Source organism: Lytechinus pictus, chromosome 3, assembly GCF_037042905.1.
Source record: "Lytechinus pictus isolate F3 Inbred chromosome 3, Lp3.0, whole genome shotgun sequence".
Taxonomy (NCBI): domain Eukaryota; kingdom Metazoa; phylum Echinodermata; class Echinoidea; order Temnopleuroida; family Toxopneustidae; genus Lytechinus; species Lytechinus pictus.
Genome location: NC_087247.1, coordinates 66,632,424 through 66,646,199, shown reverse-complemented (window position 1 = coordinate 66,646,199; position 13,776 = coordinate 66,632,424).

The following is a 13,776-nucleotide window of genomic DNA, read 5'->3' as shown; positions in this document are numbered from 1 at the left end:
AATATTCACGGACAAAGTGTGTTGCATGAGAGGAGGGTTAGCAAATTTTATCCAAATGACGAGCTGTCCGATTCGGAATGATTCAATAATAATGTTGTTTTCACTTTTGTAAATACTTGGAATCTTTATATATATATATTATATTATAAAATATGAATGTTAAAATATTCCTTCGCTGAGGACAGCGAATTTTGAAAGGCGGGGGTAATGTGACGGTTTTTGCCCCCCCCCCCTTAAAAAAAAAATCTCATGACGAACGATGCTGTTATGAAATGCTTTTATTGTAAATGATTATGTAAAGATGTCATGTTGAGTTGTCACCCTGTTATTATAAAATGAAGAATTAGTACTTACCTCTGATATTTTCAAGTAATAATGTATTTCACGGAAGCTGGCTGTTTGTCAAACAAGTTTTCGCAATCATCATTTTATACGTCCTGTGATAGTTAGGGTTGTAATTGATTGTGACGTCATAATGGTATTGGCCTTTGGTCGGCAGACTATAGTGACGCGCATGCATTGTGACGTCATAGAAGTTTCGCGTTGGGCGGGGTATTTCTGACCAATCAGGGGACGGGATTTAGGGTATAAATACGGGGCGGGAGGCACAAATTCGGCACAACTTGTTCCAGACGCCATTTTGAAAGAGCAGTCATCGTCTTCAGGAAACAAATTTCTTTTCTGCTCATTTCAATTTTTCAACATCTCACACTGTAAGTAGGCCTACTCTCTTATCATGATTCTTTAGGAGAAAGAAATATGAGGTTGATGTAAACTGCTTCCTAAAATTGATTTTAAAGAATTTATAGGATAAAAGAAAGATTTTGTGAAGGAAAAATTGATTCTTGAACCCTGGATTTTAAAATGAGGGTTTTGTAAGAAATTTCATTTAAGAGGTACTTTAATATCTAATGAAGATAATTTAAATGATCTATTAAGTGTATGTTGAAATAATTTTAACTGAATTGTTGTATTGTTTTTGTCATTAGATTGGAAGAATGGTGAAAATTTTCTAAGTGCCACTATTTTGGCCTTTTAGTCGAAAATTTTCTAAGTGCCACTATTTTGGCCTTTTAGTCAAAAATTTTCTAAGTGTCACTATTTTGGCTCTCTTACTTAGGACATGGATAGAAAATAATCACTCACTGCATTCATTGTTTGTAATTATTTATTATAGAATCAACAACTTATACAAGATGATTCCAGCACCAGTTACATGTAGGGTCTGGGACCCTGGCATTGTTAACAGATATCTATGGCTTTAATTATTATAGATCTTGAACATTGAATTTATTACTTACTCTTAGTCTTTTGGCTAAGCCCTGAAGTTGAGTGTGTCTCATAGTGCCTTAAATTCATGATTTGTACCAATTAATGTACAAATCGCCATATAATGTATCATAGATAAAAATATTTTAAGTGTTGACATCTTGGTCATGTCATAGACCAGAATTGTCTAAGTATTGACACTTTGGTCATTTCATGGAATGAAAAATATTCAAAGTGTGGACACTGTGTCATTTCATAGATCAAAATTTTCTAAGTCTAGACATTTTGGCCATTTCATGGAATGAACAATATTCAAAGTGTAGACACTGTGTCAGTTTATATAGATCAAAATTTTCTAAGTATAGACACTTTGGTCATTTACATGTATGGTATAATAATATTCTAAGTATAGACACTGTGTACATTTCATAGACCAGAATTTTTCTAAGTATAGACACTTTGGTCATTTATGGTATGAAAAACATTCGAAGTATAGACACTGTGGTCATTGTGTAGACCAAAATCTTTCTAAGTATAGACACTTTGGTCATTTCATGGAATAAAAAAAATATTCAAAGTATAGACACTTTGGTCATTTATGGTATAATAATATTCTAAGTATAGACACTGTGTACATTTCATAGACCAGAATTTTCTAAGTATTGACACTTTGGTCATTTCATGGTATGAAAAATATTCTAAGTATAGACACTGTGGTCATTTCATAGATCAACATTTTCTAAGTATAGACACTTTGGTCATTTAAGGTATAATAATATTTTAAGTATAGACACTGTGTACATTTCATAGACCAGAATTTTCTAAGTATTGACACTTTGGTCATTTCATGGTATGAAAAATATTCTAAGTATAGACACTGTGGTCATTTCATAGATCAACATTTTCTAAGTATAGACACTTTGGTCATTTAAGGTATAATAATATTCTAAGTATAGACACTGTGTACATTTCATAGACCAGAATTTTCTAAGTATTGACACTTTGGTCATTTCATGGTATGAAAAATATTCTAAGTATAGACACTGTGGTCATTTCATAGATCAACATTTTCTAAGTATAGACACTTTGGTCATTTAAGGTATAATAATATTTTAAGTATAGACACTGTGTACATTTCATAGACCAGAATTTTCTAAGTATTGACACTTTGGTCATTTCATGGTATGGAAAATATTCTAAGTATAGACACTGTGGTCATTGCATAGACCAAAATCTTTCTAAGTATAGACACTTTGGTCATTTTGTATTACTATATGGATATATATGATTGTTGTGAATGAAATTATTTATGCTTACTAATTTTCAAGTATGATAGTCTTGTTGGTGTCACTAGTCCCCCTACCCCCCCCCCCCCCATCATCATAACCAGATGTTCCAGGTGCTGAGGAAAGTGACAGAGAATGGCAATGTGATGAACTTATTGATGATCATTCGATGGCATTAGACAGAACATAAAGCAATTTATGATGAGATGATCATTCATTTAGGCCATCATGGAGGCCGATTATCTTTGATGATGATGAGCAGAGGAAAAACCAGGATTGAAGTACTTAGATGCCCCACCCCTCTCTAACTCCTCCCTAGTGCACCATCATGCTTAATTTATTTAATGTTTACCTATGTAAGAGATACTAGAGTTTCGAATCTGAAAGAAATGGTCCAGGTTAAACACAGAAAGTTGGTTCTTAGTAAAGATTTCTCTTGCATAGTTTCTGGGAGATAGCATCTCTGAGGCCAGTTACTATAAGCGACGGTGATTGGAAAGTTTAGTAGGCATGGACCGACAGAGTGGTCGTGTTTACATGATTGTGGCCAGTTATTTGAGTTCAGGTTTCGCCCAGGAGGGGAGTGTTGGAGTTGGTCTGGTTTTGAGACAATTGGAATTTTATATTAAAGGAAAGGTTGTGTTGTGCGCTGGTCGCATTAACATGTTTTAGGAAATTGTATGGGAAAAGAAGAGATAAAACTAACTAAGAAACTAGGATGGACTTGTTTGGAAGACCGCGAGATATAATAACAGGCCTACTCGGAGAAAAGCTATGGTATGAATGAATTTGAAATAGAAAGTAAGGAATGTGAAATTAATCAAATGTACCTTAGGCTTAGATTTATAAAATTTTCACCTTTTCTTGGGGTTAACCAGTTTACTATGTAAGATTGTCTTGAGCTCAATGTAAATAGATGTATAAACGTTGAAATGTAGCAGACTACAAACAGCAATTTTATATTAAAGTTCAAGTTACATGTTATTACAAGGTATTCTTAGATTAATTTATTGCAGCACTGCCTGACCAATAGTAGTTAAGGTAAATGATGATGGAAGCCGTGTCATGAGACAGTCACGAGACAAGATTGAGAGTAAATTATTTAGCCAAAGTTTGCTTGATGCAAATGACCCTTTAAGCCATCGAATCTTGCTTGGAATGGGAGAAGTACGAGACTGTAAAAGCGAGAGGCTAAGACAGTGCAATGAGAGGCCCGATACGAGTTGAGAATGGCTGCTTATACATGGCCAGTCTAGTGCATGTGCGAGAAATTGTCAAAGTACGGAGCATGTGGTTTACGTGCATTGATTAATAGTACCGGTACACGTGTGTATGACGAGAGCAAGTTGCAGAGACGAGTAAAAGACTGAGATGAATTCAAGTCAATTATTACAAATTATACCAATTAATTTAGTACAGAATATTTACCAAGAAGTCTTGAATTGTCTCTTGCTCAGTTTAAATGAAGCTTGTTGCATTTAAAACGGACATCTTGGTGAATTTTCTCTTCAGTCTTGTAGAGCTCAACGGATGAGCGGCCTGAGATTGTAGTTTGAAAGCATGGTTTGGGGAAAATGAGTTAAAGGCCCAGGCACGCAAAACTCTTAGCCAATCAGTGGTATGCATTTCTGTCACGTGTGCATATCTGATGAATTAGAATTCTCGCTCTTGTTAAAGTCTTGTACTATTACGTCACTTGATTTTATGACGTAGTTTAACTTTCAAATTGGGATCAACTGAATACTCCTCAGTTGATCCAGGGGTCATGTCCCTCTAAAAACATGTGGTGGCAGCAAATACTTTTAGAGTTGTAGAGAGAGAGCCCTTGGGGTGGCCCGCGTCACAATATTAATCAGTGCGATACTCGTCGTGATCTTATATAGGATTATGTTTACTTTTGTAGAGTTCGATCTTCTTACTATTTCCGCGAATTAATTGGTGCTGAACGTAAATCTACCTGTGGCGATATTCATAAATAGGTCTGATATTTAATTTGTCGTTACCATGGTAACATTAATTTTGTAGGAATATCTATATCCAAAATCATAGAAACAGTAGCGTACCTAGGATTTTCCACAGGGGGGGGGGGGCAAAACCGTCGGCCAAAAAATGTGACAAGCAAAAAAAAAGGTCTTCAAGCTCGTCAGGGGGGGGGGGCAAAAAAGGTCTTCAAGCTCGTCGGGGGGGGGGGCATGGATACGTCTTTTGCATGGGTTGGGACTCGTCAGGGGGGGGGGGGGCAGACTGCCCCCTCTGCTCCCCCCGTAGGTACGCTAGTGCATAGAAAATATACATGTATGAATAAAACGATCGAATTAGCATTTTAAACTATTCTGTCCAACTACATTTTACTTCAATTATTGGATTATCAAAGTCTAAAAAAATATGGCCGTTGCCACGGCAATACCTATTTTTTGTCTCGCCTGCATGCATAGCAGAGCAGGACTAAAGGAGCCACTTTTCAGGCGGAGGCGACGGTAGTTTTAATATAACAGCGTCATATCAACCTTGAAATCTTAACCAAGGTTACGTTTTCGAAATTTCGTTATAACTTTGAACGTATAGAAAAAAATTAATGACACTTATAACAGTATTCAGGTATTACTGATCGTCTTGCACAAGTTTTAGATCACATGATTAAGGTCAAAGGTCATTTAGAGTCACTGAACTTTGGCCACATGGGGGTATTTTTTCTTAATGTCATCATAACTTTTGAATTTTATTGATCCAGTTCATGATTAAACTTGAATATAAGGGTATTAAAGTATCATGGATCATTTTGCACAAATTTCAGTTCACATGATCAAGGTTATACGTCATTTAGGTTCGATGAGCTTATTATTTTATTATCACATGAATGGCGCTTTTGTGAATAATTATTAGTTTCGGTTGTTTCCAATGTTCTGCTGCTATAATTATTATGTGAAAATATGAATAATAAATGTTATTTGGTCTTTTGCATTGCAAGTTATAATTTTCATTCAATTCATTTTGCTTCATTACAGTTTTCGCGTTTGCTATTACCATAGGTCCATGCTGTTATAATTATATCGTAGTCTAAGACGGGGGCCGGACAGCCGACCCTGGGCAGCCCTGGACATACATGTATGTATTGCCAATGCCAATTTGGGAAATGCAATCTATATATTACAATATCTGCATGCGCTGGACGCTGGTCATTAGCCTTTAGATTTGTTTGTCATAATGGTCGTGCGACTGCATTTCCCAATATGGCAATACATGTGATGAAATGAGCTTTAAGAATTAAAATGTGAACTTAAAGAACCTACTCTTTTAGTATTTCAAACATCATTCTCCACAGATGAAAACTCTTAGCTCATGCAAATGGTTATTGACCGATCTATTTTAATTTCTGGTCTAATGAACTGTTCAATTAACTGATCAAAGAGACCGCAGTTGCATGAAACAATGCATTTTACATTCTAAAATTGGGAAAATGAGCTACGGACACTGACATAAGCCTTTTGATAGAAGATGCATGGAAGTGAGGGGGAGGGGAAACTTGCCCCAAAAAAAATCAAGAAAAGGCATAAAACAACAGAAGCAAAATAATAGAAAGCTTGTTGGGGAGGGGGTCATTTAGTTATTTATTTATTCATTTATTTATTTATTTATTTATTTATTTATTTATTTATTTATTTATTCTTTTATTTATATATCTATACATATTTATTTATTCATTATAACCTCAATTGAATGTAAATATTGTAATTTTAAACATTTTTTTTAAATTAATAAACACAAATTCTTCCCTAAATTAAGGCTTTGCTTAAAAGACTTGGTCAGTCAGCTCACTCACCAGCAGCGTAGCTAGGATTTTGTCAGCAGAGGAGCACGGGGGCGGGGCTTGGTATTTTGCAGGGGGTACCAAAATAGATTGATTCATCAAGTATTTATTATTAAGTACATATTAGCTTTATTCTCACAAGCACGATTAAGCATCTGACAAGGCCCATTTGAAAAATGCGAGCGCGAAGCGCAAGCATTTTTATAATATGTCATGAAATTTAGAGCTGAAAGTTAGAAAGTTACACAATTCGTAAGTGGGAGGCAGTTGCGGCCAGAAATTTTGTAACTCGTTTTAAGTATGTACTTATTCATGTAATTATGTTAATAATTTACAGTATCTTCAATTTTACGTTCAAAATGCCCCCCCCCCCCCTCCTCCCCGCTAAATTTTGCATGCCCCCTTTCGGAAAATATTTCTTCCATCTTACTTGAAAATACTTTTAATATTTGTGACATTAGAAACGATCAATATGCAATAGATGAACCAATTTAAATCGAAGAATTTAAGTTGTAAAAAAACTTAGAACTATTGATAGTGTTCACAAACTTCTATTTTGAGTAAATCACGATTTTTTTTATGTCGTATTGCCATATATGTGTGTGTAATATTCCAAATTGAAATGCATATTTAGTAGACTTATAATTTAAAACTCTGAATAAAAATAATTCCATATCAAAGATAATCAAATATATGATGATAATCCGTCAAAATATCAAAATGCGTGATTTTCGACAGTCTTTCAGATTTCACGCTAAAAATGATACTTTCACGCAAAAGTGCACTTGGCATCCGCCCGTACGTTATTCCTCAGTATTTCCGCAAGAATTTGAGCTGGGATGCACAGAATTGACAAATTGTGCTTTTCAATTAAAAACTCGCTCTAATGTGTACTTATACATGTAATTAAAAACTCGCTTTAGTATGTACTTATACATGTAATAATGTACATAATGTACGGTTTTTTCAATTTTTCTTTCAAAATGCGCACCTGGTAAAATGCACATTGTCTCCTTTCGGATAACATAAAATGAGATATATTCCATCTTACTTGAAAATTATTTTAATATTTGTGGCATTAGGAAATTTACTATACATTCGATTGAGAAACGCATTTAAATCGAAGAATTTAAGTTGCGTAAAAAACTGTAAACTATTGATAGTTTTCACAAACTTTCATTTTGAGGAAATCGCGGTTTTATGTTTCCCTGTGCCATATGTGTGTGTGTAATATTCAAATTTGAAATGCATATTTATGAGACTTATAATTTGAAACTCTGAATAAAAATAATTGCATATCAAAGATAATCAAAAATATTAAAATAATCCGTCAAAATATCGACATTCTTTCAGATTTTACGCTAAAAATGACACTTTAACGCAAAATTGCGCTTGGCATCCGGCCGTACGCTATTCCTGGGTATTTTTGCAAGACTATTAGCTGGGATGCCAAGCATTAGCAAGCATTAACAAATTTTGCCGTCCAAAGTATAAAAAATCGTTTTGGCCGGTCTACTATATGATTTCGTTGGCATAAATGATAAAATATGCGCGTACCTCAGCTGCATGCGCGTATCGAGTTGACCTTCCTTAGAGCAACACGTTTGTGTGTTGCTGCCCTCTACGTTCGTTGGTACACTATATACCAAGGAGATATCTCCTTGACTATACAGCGTACCGGTACCTTAGCTTACCGTGTGTGTATGCCGTACGGTATGGGCAGCCAAAAGGACCCAAATTAGCAATCTAAAAAATAAAGAAACTAAAAAATAAATGTATCTCAGAAATACATGTAGTCTGTCAGAAATAAATGCAATCTCTCAGACTCTCTCAGATTATCACAAAAATAATTTATTTCTGAGAGTTTCTTTATTTTTGAGGTTGTTAATTTTGGCCCTCTTGGCTGCAACCAAAATTAGGGCCAAAATTGACACGGCTCAAAAATAAAGAAACTCTCAGAAATAAATGTAATACTCAGAAATACATGCAGTCTTTAAGAAATAAATGCAGTCTATAAATTATTTTTGTGATAACATATATTCCTGCAAAAGCTTGCAAATCTGTGATTGTGTTTATTTCCAAGAATTGTTTTAATTCCGCATAAACTTATGATTCTGTGGTTGTCTTTATTTCTGTGGTTGCTTTTATTTCTGTATATCTTTATTTCTAGAGTTTTCTTATTTTTCAAAATTGTTTTATTTGCGAGATTATCTATTTCTGAACGATGACATTCATTTGTAAAATATACTGCTATTTCAATTACGATCTTTTTTTCTGAATGAGTCTTATATATTTCTAAATTTTTTATTGAAAAGATTTATTTCTGAGTTGTCTTTTATCCATTTTTGGTTAAATACTTTTATTTCTGACTTGTACTATTCGTCCAAAGGCCAAATGTATTCATTTCTGAATGTTATATTTCTGAGATACTACTTTTATTTCTGAGGAAGTTAATTCATTTCTGCAAGACTGCATGTATTTCTGAGATACTACATTTATTTCTGAGAGATTCTTTAATCTATATTTTTGAGATTTTTTTCGAGAGCTTCAACTTTTAACGAAGAGTTTGGTTGCAAAAGGGATTAGGTCCACTTTGGACCATTCCGTGAAAAATCATGTTTTTTATTCTCACTTATTGCAATATTATTTCGAGAAACTAAATTGTCATGATGTACTACTCTATCATGTACATGCATGATCATATAATTGGTTTAACAGAAATCTACCCGTCTTCATTTTTTTTGCTATATATATAGGCCCTATTTTTTTCAAAAGTTTTTCATTGTAGACCTATCCCCTTTTGCGAGCAAACTGAAATGAATCCAATCTCTTTTGCATAAAAAGGTGTTTTTTCTTTGCCATTTTTATTCACGTTTTTAATGTGAATTTCAAATTTTCTTTGGCATCATCAGTGCGACTAAAATTCTATAGGTTTTGAGACAGAAAAAAATAAAATACATGAAAAATGGACTTAACCCCTTTTAACAAATGAGCTCTTCAGAAGAGTTTGGTTGCAAAAGGGGTTAGGTCCACTCCACCAAAATATTTTTTTTATTCTCCCAAATTGCAATACTCTATATCCGAAACTAAATTTTCATGATACCCTACCATGACGTGAACATAAATTGGCTATAAAAGAAATCTACCAGTCTTCATATTTTTTTCAAATATTCTTTTTCAAAAAAACTCTTTGTCGAATAACACCTTTTGCAACCAAACTGAAATGGGCTAACCCCTTGTGAAAAAAGTGATTTTTCTTTGCCAGTTTTGTTTACTTTTTATGGAAATTTCAACTTTTTGGGGTATCATCTTATAGAGCTACTAAAAAATCTATACATTGAGACAAAAAAAAAAAAAAAAAAAAAAAAAAAAATCAAATTTGATGAAAAATGGACCTAGCCCCCTTTGCCACTGAGCTCTTCAGACAGTGGTTGATCTCCTGATACAGGGTTTATTATGGCTCTCAAGAGGGGGGAGGGGGGTACTCCCTTTTGAGAGCCTTACTAAAAAAATTGTTAATGTACTGTAAATATACACAGGTGTGCCCCCCCCCCCTTGAATTCACTATATCCAACACGTTTTTGTAATCATAGGAACATGCAACAGTATCTCACGAAAACAAGTTTATGAAAACTCGAATTCGTGCATATTCACTTGAAAAAGGAACATGTTGCATATTTATTATATTACTCAACAGGATCAATTCAAGCGCGAAAGGCAAGCGAAATCTTAAAGGGGAATCCAACCCAAATAAAAACTTGTTTTTTATAAGAAAAATACAAATCAGACAAGTTGATAGGTGAAAGTTTGAACAATATTGGACAAACAACAAGAACGTTATGACTTTTTTAAAGTTGTAAATATTGGTAATCACTATACCCATGGAGACTTCAAATTGGCCGCATATGGGATATCATAGTGATGTAAGGCAAGGACTACTCTTCCATGTACTCCAATAAATATTATGACTAATATGTCATTTTTCCCAAAAGTTTTATTTCAAATTATACTTTTTTTTCATAAGGACATAAAACAATATACTACCTGGATTATATTTAAATTACTGCTCCAGGGGAATGGGTACTTAGGAGAAAACCACAAATCCCTGATAATAAAGTACATGGCCTATGGGAAAGTTGTCCTTGCCCCTTATCATAATTTACTTACCCAGTTGCCAATTTGAAATATACATACTATTAGTGATCTCAATTTTAAAGCAGCTATAATTTTCTTAAAACAGTTATGTTTGTGCGCATTATGATCTGCGCATAGTTTACACTCTGCGCGCTGACGTCACAATGGATGAACAGGTGATTAATTAGCTGCGGGTATGTGCTGATTTTTCTCATCTTCTGCACTTTAACTGCAGATCCGATGCGTTATTTCATGAAGCTAAAAAATGGAATTATTCCATGAACCATTCAAAGAAAGATTCTCGACAATTTCAAAATACTTTACTCTGCAGTGCTGCCAAGAATCACGAATATTACCCCGAGTTTGAATAAATGGTAGAGTGGTTTTGATTTTTTCTTCACATAGATACAAAGCATTCGGCGCATTTTTGGTGTTTTAAAAAGCACATTTGCTCTTATAAAAATACTGATAGTTCAAAAACAGGCACATGAACCCCTATTTTTTAATGTTTGTTCCTCTTAGGTATACCTTCCTCTACAACTCTACAAATTTTGGTGAAAATGACATGGATTTTGAATAAAGTGCAGCATTTATTGTACTTTTGTAGTTTGTTACTGAAATTTCACATTTTTTAGATTGGGATTTTGTTATCTTTTACGCCATTTTTAAGAACTGACAGTGCTGTTAAACTTAAAATTGCAAACAAATAGCACTATAAATATATTGTCCATTCTAACGATACAATTATTAACTCTCTTGCGAAATTTGATGACTTTTTCATGTATTTTGACTGAGTAATATAGGTTTAAACTCATTGTAGTAATCTTGGGCGGTCTAAAAATGCCAAATTCTATTGAATGCGCAATTCTTAAGAACATCAATTTGGGTGAACTTTGAAGTTCTATAGCAAAAAATCAAGCACATGAACCTATGTTAATTTTTGCATATTTCGAATTTTAAGGTTCTAAGGTATCTATGTGCAAAGTTTGGTGAAAATGACATGGATTTCACTTTAACTGTGGAACGTCCAAAGGGGAATCCAGCCTTGGCCATAAAATGTTGTGTTGGGAAGGAGAAAAATGAATTAAACAGAATGGTGAAAGTTTGAAAGAAATCGGACAAGCAATAAGAAAGTTATAGCTGCTTTAAAATTGAGATCACTAATAGTATGTAGATATCAAATTGGCAACAGGGTAAGTAAATTATGACAAGGGGCAAGGACAACTTTCCCATAGGCCATGTACTTTATTATCAGAGATTTGTGGTTTTCTCCTAAGTACCCATTCCCCTGGGGCAGTAATCTAAATATAACCCAGGTATTATATTGTTTAATGTCCTCATGAAAGAAAAATATAATTTTAAATAAAACTTTTGGGAAAAATGACATTTTAGCCATAATATGTATTGGAGTACATGGAAGAGTAGTCCTTGCCTTACATCACTATGACATCCCATATGTGGCCAATTTGAAGTCTCCATGAGTATAGTGATTACCAATATTTACAACTTTTAAAAATTCATAACTTTCTTGTTGTTTGTCCAATATTGTTCCAACTTTCACCTATCAACTTGTCTGATTTTTCTTTTTCTTATAAAAACAAGTTTTTATTTGGGTTGGATTCCCCTTTAAATACCATGTTATAATTTAAAAAAATATATTTTCCAACCATTCCCCTTCCCTTATTTCATTCACATTTCTTCCTCCTCTTATCTTTCTTCCTCTTTTCTCTCCTTTCTTTATCACCCCTATTTTTGCATCCCCAAAGGAAGGGGGGCAGTGGCGGATCCAGCTTTTTCTGATAGGGGGGGGGGGGCGACTCAAAAATGTCCACCCATATTTTCCCATTTCAACCGCTCAAAATTGATTTTTGTTTGTTTGCTAAAAGGGGTAGTCCTAACAGCCACTATAGCTTTATTCTTTTGATACAACATAAACATATACCAATCCCTTAAGCCCTATTTGAATATTGCGAGCGCAAAGCGCGAGCTAAATTTTTAGGAAATTTCATGCATTTTGTCCTTATCTTCCTTTTCAATTTCTCCTCTCTCTTCCCTTCTTTTTTCTTCTCTTTCCCCTGCTCCGCCAATAGGGGGGCAGCCTCTGGGCCCCCTGGATCCGCCTATGGGGGGGGGGGCCTTATTCGGCCCCTTTGGATCCGCGTATGTAGCGTGTACGTGCGTGCAGGGGATATGGGTGTGGGTATGTTGAAAAAAGGTGAGGGTGTGTGTTTGTAGGTATATGGGCCCTTATTTGACCATGTTGATCTCCCGGGGTTGATGTTGTTTGAAAATCCCCTTCAAGCCAAAACCCACCCTAGAAAAATGTTGATTTGAATCAATAGAGGAAAATCAGATAAGCATAATGCTGACAATTTTCATTAAAATCGGATGTAAAATAAGAAAGTTATGACATTTTAAAGTTTCGCTTATTCATGTTATTTTCACAAAATTATGTGCACAATTTAGTCACATGTAAATGAGAGAGTTGATGATGTCCCTCACTCGATCACTACAGTGCGTATTTAAAAAACGGGACAGTTTTGAAAAGTCAATAAATTTTTTTTCTTCAAATTATGATATCTATATTTTGATGTTATAGATGCTCTTAAATCTTATCTTTGAAATGCCATTTATAATAATGATAATAATAATATGAACATTTGTAATGCGCCGGTATCCATCATAAAAAGATGCTCATGGCGCAATGAAGGAAAGAAAAGAAAAAGAAAAGAAAAAAGACAAAGAAAAAGAAAGGAAGATAGAAAACCTTTTGAATAACCAGCTTTTCAGAGAACTTTTGAAAGTGGTGAGACAAGAAACATTGCGGATTCCTTTTGGAAGTTTATTCCATAGGAATGGCCCAGCAATAAACTTTGTTCATGTTTATGAACCATTCAATTTGTTTAAACAATATATTTTGTTCATGCTTGAGTGAAAACGGAACGTTTTTGTGTGTGTGGGGGGGGGGGGGGGGGTTCAAAAAGAGGCTTGCGCCAAAATGGCAGAAATGAGAAATTTGATGATCAGACTTTTTGCTAATCAGTAGACTTCTCTTAACCATTTCATTATCTTTGCAATGATTTTCGAATTATGCTGTCAAATTTCATTTCCAATTTATTTACTTGATTTTTTTTTCATTTAAACTTCTATTTTCCTTCATAAGTAAGAAAAAAAAGACTTTTTGTCAACCCGAGGCCCGAGCAAGCAGATTTGCATTATTAATTGGGAGAACTTGTAATTGTTCAAATCCTTTTATTGTGTATGTGAAACGAATTATGT